We start from the raw sequence: 26,035 nt of genomic DNA, 5'->3' as shown, positions 1-26,035 counted from the left end.
GGCATATGCAAAGGCCATTGTTCTGAAACAGTTATAAGGCTGCATCTACAAATACAGCACAGTAGAGATTTACCTGACAAGGGTATTCAAGAGTTTACAAACATCTCTGCTGGTTCAATGTTTCTGTACTGTACATTTTAGTCTGTTACTTCTGGTCAGGTTTTTAATGTAAGAATAAGGTAGCTTCAGTATTCATTCTTGTGCTTTGTTACTCTGCCATTTTTAATCTCTTTCCATTACTGCTCATTGTGCTCTCTTCCTTCTACCTCAAAAGAAAGACAAGATGAAATAAACGTCTATTGAAGATGACCGAAAAAATCTCTGTTAACAGGGAATTAACTGAGGTTGCTAAAGCAAAAAAGACACAGAAAGGCACATCATTTGCATGTGTTAATGGGAATAAGGAAACTAAAAAATAGAAAGTGCCTGTGCTCCATCACTGCCAGAGCAGTCATTTGTAGCTACCCTGACACTGATCTACTGCCACTGGCTTTATGCCAGAGTACATCCAGTAAGTGAAGTCCTGCCCTTGGTGAAAGTGCTCTGATATTAATTTCAATAGGGCCTGGATTTTATGCACTTATTTTAACAGAGCGATTAATTACTATTATTCCTATTTGTATGTTGCTTCTCACATACTCTCAGGATCATAGAGAGGAGCAGTAAAACTGAAAATGGAAACACTGGAATGCCATCTTAGAATAAGATTTTCAACTGAGCCTAAAAATGTTACCTTAAACCTTAATGAAGCTTGATGGGAGCTGGATGCCACATTCCCTAACACCTTGCCTGCCCGCTCGCCTTCCTCAAGGTGCTATCTACCACATTGCTCCTCAGCGCTTCAGGCAGCTACTTCCCCTTAAGACCTTCCAGCTCACTGGCTGCGAGGAATATTCGCAAACATTTCAGGGCTCTGAAATGCCTTGTTGGCATTTAAACTATTTGAGCCAACCCAGTTCAGTGTGAGAAAAACATCTCTGAGATGGCATGTCAGAAGGGGTACCAGCCTCCAGCAAGAGGTCACCAGCATGCAGGTAGGGAGTTGGGATAATAACCAGCTGGAACAGGGAAAGGTTGTGTGAACAAGCCCTTATTATTGTCCTCTGAAAATCCTGACCCTGTGGATCAAATCCTGACTTCACATACAGCAGAGGAGATGGTCAGTGCCTACTAGGACCCTTTTGAAATTAAGCTGAGCGTCATGTCTGTGGCGTTGAATTCAAGTTTGACTCGCCTGATTGATTCTTCGCGGTGCAGCTGTATTGCCCTTTGGCCCCGAGTCCTTGCTGCTCCCCTCCAGCTGACTGACCACCTGGATTTCTGAAGTCTGTATTCATCCAGGTCCTCACACGCTGAGGAATTCCAACACATGGCTTAGGTACTCACACATGTACAGATCCGTTCACTTTTAGGAGCATCTGAACAGATGTCAGGAAAGCCTGGCTTGATTTCTAGATCCCAGCATCATCTCACGGACTGGGCAGCCAGGACATGAAGTAGGGTCCAAAAGCCCTCAGGAGTCACTGCCAAAGGGACCTTTTTCGCAACTATGCTTCAGTGCCAGAGCCATGCTTTTGGGGCAGATGTTTACTTCTTAAATGTTTTTGGTGAATCCCAGTTCTCAAAAATCCAGAATTCTAATAGATACTCTTAAAAAAAACCCAACCAAATGAATGAACAAAAAAACCGCCACCCCAATTTACTTTTGAAGAGATATCTTCTTTCTCAGATAATCCACAAGAGTTTTGTGCTTTTGTTAACTGGTGAGTAATGCTAATCGTTGCATGAAAAAAATAGCCTGAAAAATTATGGGGGTTTACAGGGATGTATCTCCAGTTTAGATTCTGTTAGGTTTTTTTATAGGAGGAGTCAATGTTTGTCCTCAAAATGTTTTGGTTTTGAGGACTGACTACTAGAGTCTTACAGCATAAGCATGAATTTGTCATCAGAATTTCATTGGTGTGAGGAAGAAAAAAATAATTCTTCCTCACATGCTGCCAGTCAAATGACTGACACTTGTATTACAGTCTCAGCTGAGCTCTTCACATTAAACTATGGTGTATTACTGCATACTTCCAGGGAACTGCCCTTTTTAAGGAGAAAAAAGAGAGGAAAAATGATATTTACCTCCTCTCACTAGGGTATGTCTGCACACAGCAAGCAAATTTCATAAGCTTGTTCTGTGAGTGACAGACTATCCTAGAGTGGTCATGCATGTTCTAACCATAAGAGGCATCAAGATATTTTGAGAAGAAAAAATCTGGAGAATAACAAATCCAAGTAAATCAGAAAACAGTCGTAATCAAGATTGAAGTCTTGATCCAGATCTTTCATAATTTCTGTAAGAAATATTGTTGCAAAATTGTATCAGCACTATAACAAACACCCAGAATACAGCAGATGAATTATTCTTATTCTTATTCTTATTCTTATTCTTATTCTTATTCTTATTCTTATTCTTATTCTTATTCTTATTCTTATTCTTATTCTTATTCTTATTCTTATTCTTATTCTTTTCTTATTCTTATTCTTTTCTTATTCTTATTCTTTTCTTATTCTTATTCTTATTCTTATTCTTATTCTTATTCTTATTCTTATTCTTTTTTATTATTATTATCATTACAAACAAGAATATTTTATTTAGTTATTTTTAATTTTTTAAATTGTTATTATTTTAAATGTTTGTGAAGTTACCATCAAATCCTCTTCATGTCTCCTGGGGTCTGCTTAGACTGGCGGCCATGTGCAGGTTTTGAACGTACCTTTATTTTAACCCCTTCGGAGCCCCGATGAGCTGCTAACCTGAGAACTCAGGCTGTTCTGAGCCCTGCTGTGTGCTCCTTCTGGTGCCTCCACATCCAGACATTCCCATTTGTTCTCCGCTCATCTTTCCCCTGCAGTTAGTTCTGTATGGCTCTACCCCAGATCTCAAAGAGGCTGGCTTAGTTGAAATCCTCAAAAGGTGCCTATAGGTTGTTGTAGAATTTGCAGTCTCTACGGTAGTCTTTACGATTCTCTCTTACCTGCGTTTTTTTTTGCTGTGCACTGTAAAATAGTGCATTGCTACTCTTACACCGACCTTTAGTAATTGTTTTATACAAGACTTCAGACAGTAAATCTTTTCTGTGTAATAGTAATGCAGTGTCATCTTCTGGAAAATTATTGACTATATTTAATCAGTTTTATGGGATGCGTGTACCCCCCTGAATAACGAGACTGTGGTTTGTGTGTTTTGAGTTGTGTTTGGTGCCTTGGGCTTCAGGTGTTTTTCTGCTTCTTGGAGAGTACAGAAGCTTCAGGATGTGGCAAAGAGGTCTTAGGAACATTTGAAAATAAGAACAAAGTTATCAACGAAGGACAGTAAGCAAAAGGTGATTGTAGGAGAAAACTGGATTAAAGTGAAACCTACCACAGGTCTCACTTCTGCTGGGTCAGTATCAGTCTGCCCTGGATCTTCTGATGTCCTGAAGTTTTTCCTGAGGAATCTGAAATGTTGTTTTTTTCTGTGCTCAAACGAGAAATGTACTTATATATTTTTAAACAAGGTGTTGTTTTGCCTGGATGTATTGTTCTCTGAGTAGAATGTTGCTGTGCATTTTGAATGGGCAAACAATCCAATTAGGCAAGCATGAGGAGGTCTGATAAATACTGCTTGAAGTGGAAAATGAAAAATGTCTGGAGGCACCAACAAAACATATCTTTTGAATGCTAACAAAAAAAACATTTAATGCTTTATGGTAAACCCATCTGCATCTCTAATATTCTGGAGAGGACATGAGTACATGTTCAGGTTTTGTATGTTTCTTGCAGATTATTACAGGAGTGATCTGGGTTGAATTTTGAAGCCTTTCTCATGAATAAAGTGTGGAAGAATGTAATATGTTTAGTTTGTAAAAATAACAGCTATAGAGAGAAGATCAGAGGAACCTTTAGAGGAATTAGCACTACCTTTTTGATTCAGTGGGACTTTTCCAGCTTATCCTGGCCAGGATATAACTCAATATGTGTAAAAAATGCATTAAGATACATGAAGATAAGAAATAAAGCAGCATGAAGATTGCTTTTACAATCCATCCTTAAGTGGCTTGGGGTTACTGTTTTATAAGAGAATGAATTTATCTTGAAATTTGTCCAAAGGGAAGGGGAGCAGCTGAGCAGGGAAACCATCAGAAGGGAACACATAAAGCTTAAAATTCCAAACCTTCATTTTTCTTACTAACTTCCCCCTCATGAACCCAAATCAGTCTTATTTCTGTACCATGACGGTTCTTTGTAGCTAGCTATATATACTAAAACATGCACACTACCTGTTCGTATTTTTTTCATTTGGTAGCGTCTGTAATTCTTTCTAATCTACTTAAGGGATTTAACCAAAGTGTTAGCATGAGCCAGAAGGCATAATGTTGTTATTCTGTCATAGAATAACATGAATAACCTTTAATATATGTAATGTCTGTGCTTCATACCTCACCTTTTCTATACTTTACCGTTTTCTTCCTTTCCACTCTTTGTTTTCGCTTTGGAAGTATGTCAGTTCTCTCCATCTCTGTTTATTTATATGATCAATAATTCAACACTGGATATTTCCCAAACAACCCCTTGAAAAAGGCCTAGGTGAGAATACACAGTCAAGGGGTCTTTCAGACTTGATTTTATTAACTTCAGTGCAACAAGCTACATATGCGTGTGCCGAGTCTTAAGCCAGAGCGGTCCCATTTCTTTCACTTAATTACTGGTGTACCCTGATGAATTAGGACTACAGATTGTATCAACATTGTATCGAATTATATCAGACAAATCCAGCCTCCATTGTCTGCTCTCTAAGCTGGGCAGATGTGAGCTAACTCTATTTTGGAAACCGTACAGGCATATTAATGAAATGATTTGTTGAGGCACATAAGCTTTGTGGAGCTGACTTGGGTACAAGCCTGGAGCCATGTGTTTGAATGGTTTCAGATCAGAGAAAGCTCACGACCTACCAGTTGTAACATGGGCAATCTGTGTTTGCCATTCTCTTACCTCTGCAGGGGGAAAATGATCAGATGGGACAAGCAGTGAAGCCAGAGTCAATGTGTACGGATGAGCACCTTACCCAGGGCTCTGCTAGGTCTCCCTCTTGGCCAGCACCACTGGGCCAAGAGCTCGAGTTTGTGTTTCACACCTTTGCAATACCTGGACATATGCTGACGCTGGTGACCCTAGCGTAGTGTTAGGCTGCTGGCAAACTGGGAGGGTTCTAGGCTGGTAGGTACTGAGGCTTCTGAGTCATGCATCTTTAAACCACATTCAGAGGCAGAAAATACATTTTTGCTTCATTTCAATGGCTCTGCAAAAGACCTACTGTTATCCTTGTTTACTGTAGACAAACATACCCAAAGGTTCTAAGGTTTAATTTGACAATTGAGCTTATAAAATAACAAACATAATCCCTCCATCCTCCACTGAACAGCTGATGAATACTTACATGGCAACTCCATGCTCACTCCACACATTCTTTCTTTTCTGTATTTCCACTAGCCTTTCTTCTATTTATGTATTACTTGTATTTCATTACCTTCTGCTTTGTATGACATTTGATACTTTGCTTCATGTACTATTATTACCTTCGATCTAATGCCTACCACCGCCTCAAATGCTGTCATCATTCTTGGCTTCCCATGCTATGATATTTCTAAACTACTTTTAATATCAATACTTTGCAAACTTTTCTAATTGTCCTCCCTCCCCTACCTCTCTGTGTTTGAAAACTTAGCATATTCTTATGATGGCACACTTCATTGCTGTCTGTTTTCCCATCTGCTTACTTTTCTTTGGGACCTCAGCCTAACCCATATGCATTTTTATACAAATAATCTGTGTTAGTGTTATTGGTCCTCATGAACCAGCAGGTATTAAAGAGAGCCTTGGTGTTCAGCTTTCCCCAGATAAGAGATAAGCAACACAGAATCAGGTTAGATGGATATTTTACTTAAACTGTGCATGGGAACAATAAACTCCTGGGAAGAGATAGTTGCACACAGAGCGTGTTCAATCTCTTCAGTAATTAACCCAGATATGAATACCTGGCTCCCACATGACAAGAGCTTAGCCTAATGCTGGAGAGAGCTTACCTCATACTGGATACTCTCTTGTTGCCTACTGTAGTTTTAGCCGTAATACTTAGATTAATTTACTGCTTCTTGACTACACAGGTCTTTCACAGATTAGGAAAAAATTTTAAAAAGTGTTCAAGTGCTGTTTCATGGTTTTCTTATAAGGGGGTAAGTGTGGGTGCAAGTGTCTCACTAAATACATAAACATAGATAATCCTTGCTTTCTCTCTTCTTGCAGGCAACATTTTTTCCTTTATAACTCATCCCTGGAGAAAGGTTCATGAGTGAAAAATCATTGCTAACTTCATTTTTTGCCTTCACTGTGAGTTTCTTTCCTGGAGCAATAATAAGAAATAATGGGTGTAATGCTTTCCTTCACAATCCATAGCATGTAATAAATTGTCTGTTGTTTTATTTGTTGTTGCCATATTTAATTTAAGTGCATTAATTTTTCTCCTTGTCTTATCTATTTCATTTTTAGGTTCAGAGGGCCTTCCAAACCTTTTTTGTAATATTATTTTAGGAGTCAGATCAGCTTTGTAGTAGATGTGGAAACTAAGATGCGGCTCTCAAGTCTTCCACTTCCTGGATTAAATTCAGGAGTTCCATTTGTCGGGTTTTTTTGGTTTTGTTTGGTTTTTGTTTTTTTTTCTGAGCAGTCACCAATAACCAGTTGTAGATGTTCAACTTAATAATAAACAGATTGTAAAGCAAAATCAGTCAGACGCTACAACTTAAACTGGCATAAGAAGAGAGGTCTTTTCTTGGTGTCCCCAGAAAGCAGACTAGCTGAGCCACAGAAATCAGTGTCTTGTTAGTCTTAATCCCTGTATGTTTCAATTTACGTTTCTGTAAAATGTTGTAATATATAGTTCACAAAGAAGGAATGTTTAGTCTATTTAAAGCTTGTGAAACGTTGCACAGCTCTAAGTGAATTGCATTTGATGGGTGCTAAGTTAAATGATGATATTTTCTGTCGTTGTGAGATGGTTCTACTTAAAACAGATTTGGAAAAAATGGCTGGATGGGCAGATTCTTTTATCATATCTGAGCAAATTTAGCAAATCCAAGGACAAAAACATTTCCTTAGTTACAGTTTTGTGTCCCTGTTCTCTTCATCAGTTCATTAGTTAGAAGAAGAGACATTTGTAAGTGTACACAGTATGAATAATAACCTAGTGTTCACTTTTTGGTCTGTAGGTCAAATTTATTTTGACAAGTGAGGAGTCTCATTAATTAAGTGTGGGAAAATGGAGATTAGAGAATCGTTAAGTCTGCACTGTCTGGGTCAGACTTGCTGGGACCTGGTTTGTGCAGATAGTCTGTGTGTACCTGGACCAAAGGTTGGAGGGGCAGAGGGACAATGCACACTAACCCGTTCTTCTAAGCCCTCAGGGCTTACTCAGGCTCCAGCTGTGTAAGGCTGTCACAGAACAGAATTCATCCTTGTTGACAGCTGAAGTGACACCCAGGTGTGAGACTGATCCTTTGTGCTCTGTGTCAATGGCACAAGAAACACCTCACTGGCCTTTATCTCCTGCTAGACACTCAAACCATTCCACCATGCTGCTGAGATCTAGGCTGTTGCCCAGTCCGGTAAACATCGAAACACAGAGGAGATTTTTTATGTATGTTAAAGAAAACAGGATTTGCAGAAATATAAATTATTCTTTGAGACCTCTGTTAGAGCTCTTAAAAAAATATAGTAGTAAATAACACATTAATATGTTGGTTTAAAAAGTCTTTTCAGTATCTAGATATCTGAGGAGAGTATATCTGTTGTAATTTTCTGCTCCTTTGGGTCTTTTAAAATATACAGCTGCTTCCTCAACACAGGTAACGGGTTTGAGGACAGGCGTTCTTAATTATGCTGCAAATAATTAAAGACCTTTCTTCGCAAAGCATTCTTAAAGGTTCAGTTTTGCAGAATCACTATAAATACAGAATTGCTGCTTGGGCATTTCATCCCGCAAATAGGAGCTCCCATTCTGTGGCCATAATAAGCAGTGAAATGCAGTCTTAGCAGCATAAGCATGGGTATGATGACTGATGAGTTCTTTGGCTTACAGGCACAGGTTGGCATGGGGTGGTTTTTTCCTCAGTGCTTTCTGGCTAATATTTGCTGAGTGATTTTTTTCGGAAATAATTTGATTTCTTTTGGCTCCCTTGCAAAATGGGTAGCATTCTGTTCTTACTCACATAAATGTTGTTTGATGGTATACTGAGATCCTGAAATGAAAGCTGCTATAGAACTTCAAAACATTGTCGTTAAGCTAAAAGCAAAGCAGCATCGTGAAGTATGGATTCAGCTACTAAAGCTGTAAATGAAAAATTACAAAGGAGTTCTGCTCTGATTTTCTAGATCTAGATGACTTTTTAGGGCCCTAGTAGATTGCTCCAAAACTGACAATATTCCAGTGCCTCATCCAAGCAGATCCCCAGTAAAGCAGGACAACAGTTTAAGCAGGAGAATTTGAGGTCTTTATCTGCAGCATAGTGTTTAGTATAGGTAGTAATTTATTTCTTTTTTTTTTGGCTTCCACTCCAGATGTGAAAGTTTTGTGTGGCCAGCTCAGTTTGGCTTTCCAGGTAGTTCTCGCATTACATTATTTTGATGGCGGTAAATTGTAGTGCAATTGCAGTTTATACTATATGAGATGACTCTTCTACTTTGCAGTCTGTTAATTTCTAAATTTCTTCTCATAGCTGTAAACTAAAAAAAGGACTCTTTTCTTGGGGAAAACCACACATGCATTTTATTGTATTGTTATTAAATGCCACTTATGTTGTTCCACTTGGACTAAGCGAAGACCCTTTTAAAAATAACAATAACAACTTACACTTGCAGCCAACCTATGGGTAATCTATCCTTTACATTAAGAAAAATTTGTAATAATCTTTAAAAAATTTACAGATCCCACCAGTATTCTCTTCCAAACCTAAGCCACACTTTTTTCTTGTCATCTAAACATATTTAATATACTCTGGGACTTATAAAACAATATGTCTTAGGCCCACAAGAACACAGCTATTCAAAGCAGGTTTTAAATTATGTTCTTGGCCTGTAGGTAACAGTATGCTTATAATATACGATAGTAACAGTAAATAAAAGGCAAAGGAAAGCCAGGAATTATAATCAAGAAAGAAGAAAATGATCTCCCTTAATAAAAAGGAGATTGCATTACATAGTCATGACTCCAGGTGCCATGAGGATGTTGGGTTTCCATTACCTATAATACCTAAAATATTTAATTTGCAGCTATAAGCAATCTTTGATACAGGAAAAGGCAGGGCTTATGCAAAAGTGATTTGGAAGGAATCAAATGCCCCAACTTTCAGCCTCTATTGTCTGAGATATAATTGCTGTACTTCAGAATATGTTTTTCACACTGCCACATTGCTTATTTGCTTTGTTGTATAACCTGAACTATGCCTTCTTTTCCCCTTGTTTTTGTTTTTGTTTTGTTTTGTTTTTTTCTATAACATATTCAGGGCTGGTGAGTTGCCGTTAAAGGAAAGCCTGCAGTGTCATAAAGAAAACCACTGTGAAGTCAGGGGCTCTGTCACAAGATGTTAATAAGAGGGGCAGGTATAAAATCAGGAGATTCAAATCAATGGAACCATCTTATAGGATGAATATTGGTACTGTATTTTGCAAGGATGTGTTATCAAGCCCTTCATTTGCACAGCCATGAAGAGCCGCATGCCTACGGAAGTGCTTCACTGAATTCCCACCTGTGGCATAAATATACATATATTCATTGGCAAGGTGCAGCTCTGGAACAGTAAAGCGTTCTCACGGGGACTTGGAATTTCTGTTGTACTATGATATTCCAGATTTTACAAGCTTGAATAAATTTGGAGTTAGGCACCTTTTGCAGAACTGATAAGGAACACATGCATGGGAGATAAAGCTTAAGACTTCATGCTGCAACACTGAGGCAGAGGTAGATGTTTCAGTGCAAAACCTGCTAGTTTGTCTTGAGGATCCACAGGCTGGCCCCTAAACTGACATAATATGCCTTATTTCTGTTGATGTCACTTGAATTATGATGGCTTACTTAATCTGAGGGTCTGATCCTATAAGTCAGAGGAAAGATTATTCCCTTTGGTGACTTAGAGCCAAACCAGAATAGAACTGCAACAGTGGGAAACTGAATTAGTCATAGGTGATGATGCAGGGGCACTGGCCTGAAGCTCTGCTCGGGGCATAAGAGGGGATAAGGCGAGATGCTCCCTAGTTCAGGGCATGAACATAAGTCTTTATGCAAGTTATGCTGCTGGGAAATAAAGCTATGCTAGTGATGTTGTGTGCTTTTAACCTTCAGTACATTTATGTGAGAAAGCAGGGGGAATGAAAATGTGTAAATGTGCCTGTCAGAAACCTTGATCAGTCTGGGAGGTTTATAATATGCTTGTAAAAATATACTGTGGTCTATGGCTTTTATACGGTAGTTCTTAGGATGGAATCACAATTTTTTTAAATAACTGATACTTAAGTCATAGGAGAGCAAGTCCTAAAGAAAATTGTGCTATGTCTCTCACGTTAAAAGGCTTTGTGACTTTAACAAACAAAATGTTTCAGCCTCCATCAGACAGCCTCTTATTCTGTACATATTTATTCATACGCTTAACCTTGGGCTCTGTGAATTGTCCCATTAACCGCCCCCCTGATGCCCTGCTTTAATATCAGTTAGTTAAGCTGGGTAACAGCAAGGAACCCTGGAGAGAGATCAGGATGTTATTGCACTAAGTGCTGTACAGGCACACAATAAAAAAGACAATCTCTGCCCCAAAAGTCTTCAGGTAAAGCCAAGAGAAAACAGATGGATACAGAGAAGCAGGCTCAGAGAGAGTATAGAAAGTGCCAAAATGTTATGGTTGGTCTGAAAGTCGAAATTCTAGCCAGGGCTGACTTTTGGCAGGCTTGATGTTACTGCAGGGTTTAAAAGAAGGCAAATAAGTTATTTCAGAGGTACTTGAAAAGTATGTGCCTTAGGAGTGTATCGGCGAGAGGACAAATGAAAGTTCCCCCTGGAAACCTTAAATCAGTGGGTTGAAAATTATGCATATCCACAAATACTTGCAGGACTGTTGCCTATGTGTTCAGGGTGATTTTTCACATGTTTCTCATTATGTATTTGGATTGTATAGTCAAATCTTATAGGCTTAGCTCTGTGGGGAAAAATAATTAAAGATTAATAAATAGATTCAGCACACGGAAATTCTATTTATGAACAGGCTGAGTTCTTCACCTTGGAAAAGTGCAAGAATAGATATATAGAAGCTATGTGTAAATACTTTCCATAAGATTGGTATTGTTTAAAGGCAAATATAGCTTTAACTATTTATGACTCCTCTTGGATGTTTGGTGTTTGGTTTTTGGTTGTTGTTTTGTTTTTTTTTTTTAATTGATATTTCCTTAATTTCCTTCTTTTCCTTCCTATTCTCATTCTGCCACAGTTGAGGAATTGCCACTATGAATATTTCATAACCTCCAGAGTATGTGCTAAAAACATAGAAATGTGGAAACAAATCACCTTTTGGTATTAATGTGATATTGCAGAGTGTAGTTCTCAAGGATGTGCAAAGAAAGGATTAGACTTTACGGGGGGAAAAAACTAGCAGTAAAAATGTGTCTAGCAAAACACATTGAGAGTTTTTAAACAGTTTAAACAATTTTATCACATCCTGTAGTGACTTATTAACAGTGTCTTCAACCTTTATATATTCCAATAACAACCTGGTGTCTTCATCTTATCTTATGGAACTATAATTGGCTGAAACCAGGTACCAGTGCCTGGAGGCCATACAGTCTTATAGACTTTAATGGCTCATTAGGTATTTATTCACTTTAACTTAAACAGCTCAGCCATTTGTGGAAAATGAGCCTTTAAAATAGAATTAGGGTTTTTTTACCTAAGTGTAGTGTATAACCTGAACTGCCACTGAATTTAAATTTCCAAATCTGCCAGTTTAATTTGGCCTTGCTGTCTTCCCGTTTCAAAATGGGTTATGGCTTTGTAATAACTTCATATGCTCAAGAAGTATACTGGTGGTACTTAAGACTGCTTGAATTAAACAGAATGATTCCTTTAGTTAAAAACCAAACCAGCCCCCACTAAATGCGTGGCTAATGTATTTCGATAACTCATGCTGACAGGTGTCATCTCTACAGGCTATCTCTAGCCTTTAATCATCAGAAAGCAGAGGCTGGAGGGGTCCTAATTAATCTGAATTTGAGCCAGGGTGGTGGGTGGTTCTACTTTACTGTTCAAAATAGCACAAGCCGCAACACACATGGTGCACCTTGGGTTGTGTCCAAAAACATGAGCCTGTGAGAGAAAGGGACTGTAAAAGATCACAGAGGATGGGGGAACATGTCGGCGAGTTGCCTTTAACGGTTCCAGCTAAAGCCTGCACTTTGCATGTTCAGCAGTTGTCGCACAACAGGCAAATCTAGTCTTCTCTTCTGCTTACTGATCTGGAAAGGCCTGACACAGAGAAAAATGTGGTTCTTGTGCAGGATTTTGCAGCCCTGTGCAAAAGACCTCAGAAGGATGCTGGTCTCAAGGCACTCCTGGCCTGATGAAGCACAGTCCTCTCTGTGGAAGGTTACCCGTGGTACAGCAGATAGGGCTTGTCTGAACTGAACCCACCGCTACCCAGGGGTGGTTTGGGAGTCCAGCTCTGCTCGATACGCACTCTCTCGTCTCACATTCATGCAGATTCTCTCTGTTAAATTGGCTGAGAGTCAGGTCCTTCCATACTGATTGGAGTCTCTGGTTTTTTTCCTAAAAAATTTCATTGGTTCAATGAAAATTTACCATAACCATAACGCTGTTGAATGGTCTTGGTACAAATCCCCATGCAAGGAGGCATGCTCTTGGGCTTAAAGAAAGTTCATTTCTGTAATGTGGTTAGCTTTATGTAGCAGTCACTGATTGCTTCTCGGTGCATGCAAGTTCTGCTAAAGTATACTCCTGTCCTTCACTGCCCAGTGCAACCATGCCAGGTGCAACGACAACATGGGCATGTGAGAAGAGAGAATTATGTGAAGGATGCCATGGAATTTATTGCAGCATTAGGCTTTTTGGATCATCAGGTTCTCTGTAAGAAGGATGTGGAAGGCTAGGGAGAACTCTTGTCCCTTGAGATGCCAGCTCTGGTAGAGAAGTGGTAATGACAGGTGAAAATTCTGTTCTAGAACCAAACTACCTAATTTTCCATTCTAGTAGGTCTGTTTCAGACACCTTTATTATTAGGCTTGGGCTTTACAGCCTAAGAGGAGTTTTATTTTACAGATGCATAACATCATAACATCTGAAAAAATCTTTAAAGCTGCCATTTTTCATGTTTCCTTTGTTTGTGCATTTCCATTATTTCTATGATCTGAAAATGTCTATATTTCCTCTATTTTATTGGAAAAGGTGCTATATATTTTGCTGGCTGGCTGGCTGGCTGCGTGGATGGGCTGGACTGGTTTTGTAAAGGGGAGAATATAAAGCTCTTAAATGCTCAGGAATAAAAATTGAATCTTTAATATGAACGGATTGTGATGGACTATGCATACTTCAGACTCATGCAGGCATGGAGGTAGGGGCTAAAATACAGCATTTTTAGAGTTGTGGTCTGCTGAGTGAACAGGACAAAGCAGGTCTTATTTGTTCTTCCATTTAGAATTAAAGAAGCAGTAAAATACTGAAGGTTTCTGTGTCTTCCAAAGGGATCATTAAGGTTAGTTAGTTACTTTAATTCACTTAGAGTGGTGCTTAAGGACAATTTGTTCCTGATTCCCCCCTGCCAGCTGAAGCAAATGTTTTTCTTTTCTTTTCCTCCCTTTTTACCTGAGACCACAAAAGGCATTTTGCAGAGGGAATGGCCAGAGACAGGAGCCTGTGTAGTCACGCCACTTCCCCTTTTCATTATCCCATGTCTGTTTTCTGCATGCAGAACAGTATCTACATTTAATACCCAATTCAAATTGATTTCAAGTAAGTGGCACAGGAATCCATAAGCAATGAACTCTGTTTCATGGCAGGGGCACTACAGAGAGACAGTGGCTCGGTGACCCTTTCTTTTAAGCTTGTATAATCTCTGCTGCTCTGACGCTACATCCATTGATCAGCACCTCTGACAAATGACTCCATTATTGTCTATACAACATGTTTCTATGAACCATTTTTAAAAAAGCACTATACCTACAAAATTAACCCCTGAGCAGCTTTTAAGACTGTCCCTCTCCCCTAATAACATGGTTACATTTAGAAAAGGTGCCTTGATATTTAATTACTGCAGACAACTGGAATGACGTCTGTTACCTATGATATCGGAAAGCTAACAGTGATAACATATTCAGGACTGAATGTAGCTATAATGCACATAAAATGCTGCTATATACTCTACCACGTCAGAAAGACCGTACCCCACAATCACATAGTGAATAGAGGGGCCACAGTCCCTTAACATCTTCTCTTTCCCTCCTAGTAGATCCATCCCAAGAAACATTATTAGGATAATGGTTCTTCTGGGGCAAGATAGTTACTACTAAATCAACATTACCTCCTAATGAATAGCGGTTTTCCATGGAGCTCTTGAGCTGGGCCTAGCTCTGCTTAATTTAAAGTAGCTGTGTTGACATAATATATTTAGACTTCTGTAATGTGTTTGACTTAGTAGTGCACAACATTCTGATTAAAAACAATTATCGCTATACAAAATCGGTGTTGTACATATTAAACGGCTCCCAAACTGTCTCGACGATAGCTTGCAGAAGGAAAAGCTCTAAATCAGGAATCGGCACTTGGGGGAAGTTTCCAGTTCCTCTGGGGTCTTGCCATGGGTTTGGCACAGAAACTCCACTGAAGTTCTGCCCGTGTAAATGAGGCAAAGGGCTGATTTCGGTAGCAAATCAGGGTTGTGTGGTGGGTAGAAGTCGTCCAACATCTGCTTTGTAATGTGACAAGAGTCAGGCTCATCATTTAGGCTACACTTCTCCAGTAAGTGCTGCAAAATAGGAGTGAATTAATGTGAAAAGGCGTGGAGGCCATTGCGTGTACGTGAGGAAGCTGCTGCCTGGCTGCACAGAGCAGTGCGATGGGGCGGGCTGCACTGCTGTACGCATGGCGGGACTCGTGTTCTGGCAGAGGAACCCCACGGCAGCTTTTGGAGACGGTGCTGCTTCTTTTACAGCTTTTGTACAAGGCATCGGTGTGCGGGCTGGGTGGGGCTCAGGGCTCTGTGAGGAGAGGCGGGGCAGCCGCGAGCTGGACAGCGCCAGTTCCAGCAGGTTCCAGCAGGTTCTAGGCGGTTCCAGCTGGTTCTGCAGCTGCCTCACCAGAGGGCGCACCTGAGCTCATTAGCGCTGCTGGTGAGGACGGGGCAAAGCGCGGCCTGGGCGTGAGGCGTGAGGGGAAAGGTGTGAGCGGGAGCGAGCAGCGTGAACCCGGGGCGGAGGGGGAGCGGGAGGAAGGGCTCCATGCGCCGGAGCGGGATCCCCGCGGCTCCGGGAGGACCCCGCGCAGGAGCAGGTGGGTATGTCCCGAGGGGAGCTGCAGCCTGTGGAGGGGACTCGCGCGGGGGAGAAGTGTGAGGAGGAGGAGCCGCAGAGGAGCCATTAGGTACCGGCTGTGACCCCCCTTCCCCAGGCCCCCGCTCCCGGAGGGGAGGCAGAGGAGCTGGGCATGAAGGAGTGAAGCTGGGCCTGGGCAAAAGCACGGGGAGGGAAGGCTTGGGTTTAATTTTGTCTTTTTCTCACCCTCCGAATCTATTTTAATTGGTGATTAATTAATTTTCTCCAAGTCAATTCTGTTTGGCATGTGACGGTAATTGGTAAGCGATCTCCCTGTCTTTATCTTGACCCACGATATTTTTCATCGTGTTTTCTCCCCTGGTCTTGATGAGGTGGGAGAGTGAGAGAGCGGCCGGGTGGGCGGCTGGGTGCACCCCAAGGTCAACTCACTGCTACTTCCTTTCTGAAAAGGTTCAGAATATACATACAATAACCTGATGTGTAAAACTCAAGGTAATCAACATATTAATGTGGTTGAAATGAAGGTTTTGATGCACTTTGATTAAAACCTATGTGAGGGAAGAGCTTGTATGAGGCACAGCAGACATTTCCTTAATTTAACAAGCAAAGTCAAGATAAGATCCAGTTAACTTTGTTTAAACCATAGTGACTTATTCTAATTGAAGATCTGGCCCTATAGGTCAGTGGAAAAATAACTGGCCTGTGTTGACTTTGAGCCAAAATACAGTAACATAGCAACTGAAAGCAGGATGTGACCCAGTGGCGACAATCACAGCCAGCAGAAATTCAGGTCAGGCTTCAGGTGCTAAAATTTCACACAGAAAGTAAGCAGATATTGGGATGATTTGCGGAGAGCTATAGAAGATTTTTCATATTTCATTTTATTATCTTTCTAAAAAATTGTTATAATTCGTACCACAAGATATGATCAGGGTGCAGGAGCTACCAGCTGACATACTTTGACCTGGATTATACTGGAAGTCACATAGATAAATGTAGTATTCCCTTCTGGTATAAAAATTCCATGAGGCTGAATGAGATCACAGCCTGCAATGATAGCATTCGCTGTCTCCTAGCTCCACAGATGATTAGAAACAGAATTATAGCATGGTGATTTCATGTCAGAGGACAATGCTTTATTACTGTTTGATTTACTTAGTAATATAAGTACATTGAATCAGAGCAGGGGAAACTGCTTTAGAATTAATTTTTTCATTAGCTCAGTTATTTTTGTTTTGTTCTGTCTTTCTAGTGACCTTCATCTGAGTCTAAGGGATCCTATAAAACAGGAATGTGACGGGTTTCTTTAAGTTATGATTCTTCCTAATATAACACTAGTGAAACAGCAATCTGCCAAGGGGACAAAGGATATTCAAGGGACTTGACAACAAACTGATGACCTAGATATTAACATGGAATAGATTATTTTTATAATTTTCATGAAGATGATAATAGCTACTGTTGATTACTAGGTGGCTATTGTTGATTCACATTCATGTACTCGAGTGGGAATTTATACCATTTAATTTTCCCATGTATAAGGTAAATCTGGTCTAATTTAGGAATATAGGTTCTCTCTACAGTCCAGTGGAAAGACTTAAACTTCTCCAAAGATATCATCCCGTCATAAGTATCCACCATAAGTTAGGTGGGCTAACATAACTTCTAAAAAGAGCTGTATTACTACATATTATTAGAGGTATTCCAGATAGGTGCCTAACTTGTAGACTCCAACAGAAAAAATGTTCTGTGCTGGCATGAGCAGCCCTGTCTCTCTGCCTGTGGTTTCTCATTCCATGCTGCCCTTTCAGAAACGCCAGCTGTTTGTGGAGCTATGACGGGAAGTGCTGGGGAACTGTTCTACTCCCTGCTGCAAGGGCATGACAGGAGAATGGTGAGATAGGGGGGAATAATTAGAGCAAGAAGACAAGTAGGCGGGTGTTGCTGCCCAGGAAATCTTTAACTTTCCATTAAGGATAATTCAGTGTTTTTCATGGGCACTTACATTCACATAAAAATAATTGCTATTGTATGGTTTCTGTCAAAATAACCCCCGCATACCCCACCCTCAAAGGTAACACTTGTATTCCATGCAGCAATATGACATACCACATCTTCAGTGAATGCATTGCCCTTGGGTACACCAGAGGTTAGTTAAGCGGTATTTCTGGATGTTTGATTACCATGTTGAGTTAATTAATGGGCTGCATGCGATCTCTATTAATTAGACCATGCTCAAGCCTTGATAAAGTGTATGTCCTTATAGTACAGCATAATAGTTTCACAAATCCCCTACAAACTGTGGTTAATTACAAGCTCATCATGATTTCAGGATTTAGGGGAAGAAAAAAAATGATAAGTTTTTTTTTTAATGGTTGTAAAATGGCTCTAAGAAAAATATTCCATGAAGTGAAAGTAAGGATGCTTTTTTGAAGATAATTTGGTAGAAAGAAACAACTTTTCTTTTAGAAAGACAGTTTGACAGCTTTCCTCTAACTACATCATCTGTGGGAGGAACAAGCTTAGGAAGGAAAAAAAGACAGGGGGTACACATTGCTTCCGTGGAGGGGGGGAAAGAGAGTAACCTATAGTTAATATTTCTTTGAATTTTATAGTCAGCTCTCCTCAGCAGTGTGAACTCCCCTTTCCAAATGCTGTGAGAGCACACCTACCACTTCTCACATCACAACGTCCCACCACAGAAAACTTTTGCTTCACTCCTGCAATTGAGATTTCATCCCAGTTGTCCTGGTTTTCAACCCGTTTGACTGTTACGCTCTTATGAATGCTCAGAGGCAAAGACATATGACCAAATTTGGTAGCAGGGCCGTACTGCCTACACTCTTCCGGCAGAAGATCACATATATAGGCTTGGGAAGACAGATACTGCTTCTCTGCCAACTCTGAAGGGTCAAATTCAAGAGTATTTAAGGAAATTAAATAGACCTAATTGATGACTGCCTGCAGTAGGCAGCCAGTAGCTGCCAGGCAATTTGTGTGTACAATTCTAATGCACCACTGACACATTTCTAAAAATATACCTTAAAAAAAGAACAATTAATTAACTTTTCACTGACAGTGTGTATTCCTTTATTTTTATGTACCTACCATTTGAGCTGTCATGCAGGATAATCAGTTCAATCTCCAGGTTCATGCCAGTTTGACTTTTGAATTTGTGCACTCTCACAAAGTCCTTATGATTGGTGTGGGGTCCAAAGAGCATCTTCCCAGTGAACATAATTATGTTGCATCTATAGAAACTTCTACATTTTTTCTGTTTCTATTGATCTACACCCTGCAGTTCTTTGCCCTTATTCTAGCACGGCTGCCTTTACAGTCTATGAGAGTTTAGAAGGACTTTGTTCCACTGGGTTCCATAAAATGAATAACAGGTAATACTAAATATAATAGTAAATATTTTTATTACATACACATATGCATATTATATACAATATTTAATAAAATTAAAATTTGATGAGCTATGTGGAACTGACTGTGTTTAAATTACAGTTTTGCTCTTTCCTCAGTTATCTGAAGAACAGTCCTTCTGCAACTTTAATCATTGCGTGTTTACACCATTTTGCTGCAGCATCATTTGACGTCTTCAACTATTCCTCTCCATAGCATGAAGGCCAATGTAATGGTAAGCTCAAATATAAATTTTAAAATATTTTCAAAGCAGATTAGAGAGTTATTGTCTATCCAAGTCATTTTGCAGGACATGAAAAGCAATCATCTTCATTTTAGGAGTGCTGTTTCACTTACTAAGTGCCTTGATTAAAATAGATGCAACTCTGGCTAATTTTAAAATGGTGGCTGATCATAACCCTTTTAATCTAAGACCTCATTTAAAATTACTATGAAAATGTAATAGTTGCTGGGGAAAAAATAACATGTGCTACGTAGACAAAGCACCTGTCTAGGTAGACAAACAGCTTTCAAAAAGAAAAAGAGGAGAAACCCAGGAAAAAATGTGCAGAAAAAAGGAACAACAAGAAAACACCTCACCTCAGCAGGAGCTGAGATTACTCAATATTTCTTATAACAAAGCAGGAAGAATGATTCTCAGCACTGTTGAATCAAACCGTCATAAAAGAAGTTTTAGTACATTGTAAAGGCCAGATAAACTTTTCCATTTCCCTGTAGAAACAAGCGACAGTCTTGCAACACAACAGATTTCTCCTGCTTTGATTTCCTTTTCCTAAACTTAACTGGAGTGTGGCCAGCGGCAGGACATATACCTCAGTAAACTACCTGCTCACAAAAGACGGGGGACTGTACTGCTCTGTACACCCAGCTTCAGCGCAGATTTTGTCACCTTTTCCCGTACTAGACGGGTGGCAACGAACAACAGAGGTTTAGTGTTCACCTGTGCCTTGCAGCAGAAGGACGGACGTCAAATGCGAGATGGATGTTGCTGCTGGGTTAATTTTGAGGAGGCTGACGGCAGGTGAGCGCGGTGCGGGGGAGCACGCAGCGGCGCTTCCCGGTAGATGGCTCTGTCACACACCAGACAGCCCTGCAGCTCCGGCACCTCTCCCCGGTGAACCTGCCTTTTGTCTCAAGCAAACCTTTTCAAAAAAACCAGATGCACAGATCTGTGCCTTTTCGTCTGGGCACCAGTGTCAAGCGTAGGTGTCTTCTTTATTATTACTAGTTTCCCTCCTGATCATAACATGTAATTATGAAACTACCATGACAACAGAAACTTTCACAGTTAAACCCCGGGACACGCTAAACCAGCACTTGGTAAGCTGAGCGAGGACTAAGAGCTGATGTAGACAGTTCTACTGAATTATTGGTTGCACATTTATTCAAATAAAATTTAACAAGGCCAATTAAAGCCTTTTGTTTAACGCATGGTTACTTCACAAATGGTATTTCCAATTTCAGAATTTTTGTTGTTTTGATTTTTGCAAAAAGCACAATATGGGATTGATGAGTCTTGTTATTTTGCCTATAAAGAGAGGTCTTAAATGCTTACAAATGCCTGCCAAGTGCAGCCATTCAGTTCTACACCACAGAACTAGACGAGTTTTGCTTGAGTTATAAAATGCATTAATTTAAGATTATACCCCTGTATGCTGTGGAACATATGTCGGTACAGCACAAAGCTGACAATTTGTCAGGCCCTTCTCCAAGGCCTTTTCATGAAGAATGAGATCCCATTTGGATCAATTACAAGTGAATAGACATTATACACTCAAAACCATGCCTTTGTTGCTTAACAGTGAAAAATATTGTTGGTATAATTATTTTTGTGCAGTCCTCTTGCCCTGTGGCATCAGTCCAAATGTGATTCCAACTCTACCTGGCTCTAAACCAAGACCACTCCACATAAGGCCCTCAGGATCCTAATTCTTTCATTCAACTAACTATGACCAGTGTCTGTGTGGTTTTGGTTCAACATACAATGGTACATGCAGGGAAATCCAAACATTTTTCCACTTCTCAGTGGCCTTCTGCAAAAATTGGTACAAATCTCTTGTATGATATAAGTTATTCATAGATTTCTCCTATGTTCAATGGAATTTTAAGTGCTATCTTTCTGAATGTCTTCACTTTGGCCCCTGACATTTTTAGAGCTGTTATATCATGCTGATGTTTAACTCCTGATACATCTGTTGCATTACACACAAGCAGCCATGCATGCAAATAAAGTAGGTCCCCAAAACACCTTTATTAACTGAGGCACCAGTCCATTTTGAGTAGCACATGATTTAGAAGGGAGATGGAGCATCTGACAATTAAGCGGAGAGCGGGAGAAATGGGTTTGTTTAGCCTGGAGAGGAGAAGGCTAAGGGAATTTCAGCCTTCCAATACATAAAGGAGGATTATAAACAAGTCAGTATCTATTCTTCTCAGAAGTGCCCAACAGAACAGCAAGACATAATTACAAATTTTAACATGAAAATTTCAACCATGAAAATTTCCAACTAGATATGAGGAAAAGGCTCTTTGCAGTTTTTAAGCACTGGGATAGGGGCCAAAAGAGTCAAAAAGAGAGGGGCCAGTATTTCTATTTTGGATATTTTCAGAATTTGACTGGACAAGGCCCTTGGCAACCTTATACAACCCCAGAGCCAACCCTGCTTGGAACAGGAGCTTGGATTAGATGACCTCCTGAGGTCCCTTCCATAGAATTTCTGTACAATTCTATGACTAACATCTCTCCTGTTTTGTTTTGGTGGTTTTTTCCCCCCCCACTTCACCTCATAAGGAAGGGGTACATAATGTATTTTTCTAGAAGTTTTGGGTGAAGAAAGCTGGGACCTGGGACCAAAGTCCTTGGATTAGAAGGACCTGGAATTTGTGATACCCTTTAGATCTTTTGGAGGGAGGAGGAAGGGAGACAAAATCTAGGTGTGGCTCTTAGGACAGTTCATTGTTCTACGAAGAAAGATGTGTGTTACGATTATAAAAATTTTCTTTATGCCAGAGAAACAATGATATTTACCTGTGGTGCTCATTCTCATGTTCTCATGCTGGAGACCTGCTATTGAATGTATTGTAGGTACTTCCAGTCCAACAAGAATCCATTCTTGCTTCCTAGAATCCTCAAACCCTTATCCATACTTTTACTTCTCAAAATTGGGTGGAAAATAAGTCTGATGTCTTATGCCAGACCATAATACTGAGCTGAGGAGTATGGTTTTCTGTGTCAACTGAAGTATGGTGACAGGTTCCTTCTGTTCCTGTCCTAGCAAGATTAACGCAGGACCCCTCATATGGTGCAATTTAACAAATGAGTCTTTGACTAAAGCTAAGGCTAACAGGCCCCTGATTCAGGAATGTGTCCTGCACTTTGGCATATGTAACAGATCCCACAGAGTTTCTCTGATGTTTTCTGAAAAGTTGGAGAGAGGTGGAGTTGGGCACTGTAGTCACTGGAAAACCAGAGCTTTGGAGATTTATGCTTCAGTATACAGCTTTAGAGGACATTGAGGAGGTACTTTTTACATTTACCTGCAACCCATTGCAGCAACATGGAGGATACTTTCTCTCTTACCAGACATTAGGAACAGATAATCAAGTCCAAGATTTTCTCAGAAATAACTTGCAAGAAATAAGCTTCTCATGCTATGTAACATAAACAATTGCTAAAATATGCAGATCAGGAAAACTAATGATGTGTAATACTATAATGTTTCAAATGTCTTAATTTAGTTTATAGGCACTCGAAAAAAGGAAAAAACAACAAACCACCTCTTAAGGAGCCAAGCATCAATAATGTGAGCCTGTGCTAGCTGAGTAATTACCTCTCAGTGCTGAATTCTTAAATATTAATTTGCTATATACTATTCATCACATGCAACACTGTAATCTGTGAAGGCAAGGCAAAATCAAGGCTCAAAGTATAAGGAGAGAGTAGCTTTTTCAGCCAAGGTTCAGAGTTGCCAGTTCTTCAGACTTACATCTCCCCTACCACTTGATAGGCATGCATATAACAGTTTCCAGTGCCTGTTTTCATGGCAAGTACAAATACCGAGATGACATCACAACCTACTCTTCAAAGCACTGCTGTAGCTTAGTTGCAGAAACCAGCTTGGTGTGGTGGTTTGCAGGGAGAAGGTGTGAATGTCTGAGACTTTTACAAGTTTACCAGTTTGCTCTTAAATTACTGCAGCATCACTTTTATTCCTTGTGAGGTGGCCAAAGAAATACTCATGGGTTTATTTTTGTGCTTAGCAAAGAAGTGCAGTTCCTATTGTTAGTGGGGTCAGTGAATATCTTTGCAGAACAACTTCTATGTAATCAAATCAGGGTATATTTGCATTGCAAAGTGCAGCATAGTAAAGATACCCAAGCTAAGCTCAAACAAATGAGGTCAGACACTAAAGGCACTTCAGCTGCAGTAGTGTACAACATCCCCAACTAATTGTCTCATAGACTGTAAGGAAAAAACCCCAATTATTTAACTTTGAATCCTGAAATGTCATATTTACAATGGTTCTAACATTGTATTTCATGCTTTTTCACTAAGAAAACTACACTTCATGGACTTCAGCTCTTCCTTGTCTTGTGAGAGGCAATCTGTATCTAAGACAGGTAAACAGAAGGGAAAATTGATGTATTTCATATGCCCTGAAAATAAATAAAATTGATTTTGAGAGTTTTCTCCTAGTTGGGCAGGCTGTATTAGTTGGGTAGGCAGTCTTTTAATGCAAAGGTACATTCTGCTGCTATGGTTATGGTCATGCTGTAGTCACGCTTTTGTATGGTTATGCTGTGGTCACTATTGCTAGCTGTGGTAATCACTAGGATAACAGATTTCTGACTTGAGAGAGAGGGAAACTTCAGCCCTGATAGAAGTCTCTAGTTCTGCTATTGAAAAGGTTGCTACAAGTATGTCAGTGTGCCTAATAGACAATGCCAATGAACACTGGAGTGGAAAAAAATAGAATATTCTGGTTTTACTACTTATTTGGTGTAGGATTCTTCATAAGGGATTTCAACCACTTGGGGCATCAAGGGTCTAATAAAAGTGGCAAGTCTCCACAGAGCCTGTGAAGTTATAATACTTAGTGACAGAAATACGAATAAAACTAACTCCTTTTTAATTGTTCTTCATGTTAAAATGTGTTCATTTAATAGGAGAGATCCATCAGGGCGGGTGTTTTCCTTCATTTGGAAAGCAGTGGACACCCAAAATCATACAGATGGAATGTTTGTTCCTTTCTTCTCTTCCACAATGGTTTATTCAGTAGTAGAATAAGGATAATTCCACTTACAGTCTCACAGGAGTGCTGTGGAGGCAGGAGTTTCCCAAGGTCATTCACAAATTTCCTGCAGAGTTTTACACTGGGTCTATAAGCCAAGATATCAGTCCATGGGTGGGTATCACGTGTTTGCAACTGTCTGAAAGTCTATGGCTTTCTTCCCCTTCAGTGTATTATGAACTTGAGGGTTTTTTTATCTTATGAGAAGACAAAACTCTAGGTAAAATCTGCTGGGAAATATACATCTTCATGGACTCAGTTTTAACATCTGTAAACTTTCAGCCAAAAATCAGAACATGTTTGTTCACCTTTGCTTGTGCATTCCCTGGCTGCTCACACTTCCTTTCACAGCCTTCGTCATCCTGAGCCAGTGAGAGTATCCCAAGAGCATGTGTGGGTGTGTGCCACAAATCCGTACTGTTATTAAGGAGCAGCTAGTGTAGAAGTAATCATGTTCTAGTTTGTCAGTTCCTCAAAGAGCAAAGCCTCTTGGGAATGAAGACTGGAAAATGAGATGGGATACTCAGACCTGATCTTCCACCAGCTGACCAGAAAGAGACACACAATGGGCTCCTTGGACTGATCCTTCAGGGAAGCACATTTTCCAATCCTGCATCATCCAGTTTAGAAGTTGTTTACCTCTTTTAACATACAATTTTTAAATGATACTTAATCACACCAAAGAGCTTTCTTTTCCTCAGACAAATTATGTATTTACATACAATTCTCTAATTGCTTACAACATGTTGTCTTCCAAATGTAACACCTGCTTGGGGATGCTGCTAATTTAGATATAACAAGATAAACAGTAGAATTTTGCATTTTATAAGGCAGGAGAAAAGCAATTTTAAAAATATAATTAATTAAGATTACATAATAATAGGGATAAAAATAATGTTGTTTTCATATTTCATAGCAGTTTCTACAGAAAATTATTTGTTTTCCTGTTGATTAGAGGGCATATTTCTAGGAAAACTTGGCCTCATTATATGGCAGAAATGAAAAGAAAAATCACGCCTCCTATTTAGAATTAGGATATTTTAAAGACACGCAGCTTTACAGGTAAAAAAGAGCATAGTATTTGGCATATACAACTCAAGGAGGAAGAACCCTTATTCTGAGAAATTGGCTGCAGTTCAGTGCAGGTGCATTACCTGTCTGCAGAGTGGCATCTGCACTTCAGAATCCTTCTTCAGAGGTAAGATTTTGTCCCAGGCTTTGCAAAGGCACTGCATAAATTTGTTTGTTTAGGGCTGGCAGGGTCTTTGCATCCTGCTGCAGTGCTCTTGTAGATGCAGACATCTATGTATGAGTCTTTGCTGAGTGACAATATTGTGATAATTCCCTCAGCATATGCTTGATTTCTGCGTCTGGCACTGTCACTTTGCATCCTGCTGTCTTTATTGTTGCCACTATGCCCACCAGAGCTAAGACGGAACATACTGTGTTTTCTCTGACTCCTCTTTTTGTTTTCTTTCACTTTCCTGGGTCTTACTGCAAAGACCTCTCCAAAACCTTTTTCTTCCATTTGCGGCCACCTGCACAGTACACTGAGAGTAAACATTCTTTGACCATGGAGGCTTCAAAGGCAAAGTTAGGTAATTGTTGATAGGCAGAGCTGAACCTGTCCTAGTGGAAGTCTTGCCCTTCCTAGTTGCTTCCTTTATTGTCAGAAATGAGTTTCTGTTACA

The 26,035-nt window shown here is 39.9% G+C and overlaps 1 long non-coding RNA gene across 1 annotated transcript in view; it reads left to right on the top strand.

Moving 5' to 3' along the window:
- The window catches only part of LOC114015489 (uncharacterized), a 153,741-nt gene that overhangs the window by 7,108 nt on the left and 120,598 nt on the right, over positions 1-26,035 (top strand). Inside the window, exon 2 of the long non-coding RNA XR_008735075.1 lies at positions 19,152-19,267. This is a non-coding gene — a long non-coding RNA (uncharacterized LOC114015489). The remainder of the gene's footprint in view (positions 1-19,151; positions 19,268-26,035) is intronic.

The sequence above is a fragment of the Falco cherrug genome, chromosome 14, assembly GCF_023634085.1.
Source record: "Falco cherrug isolate bFalChe1 chromosome 14, bFalChe1.pri, whole genome shotgun sequence".
Lineage (NCBI taxonomy): Eukaryota > Metazoa > Chordata > Aves > Falconiformes > Falconidae > Falco > Falco cherrug.
Note: the sequence above shows the minus strand (reverse complement) of the source record. Positions and strands in the feature narration are given on the sequence as shown.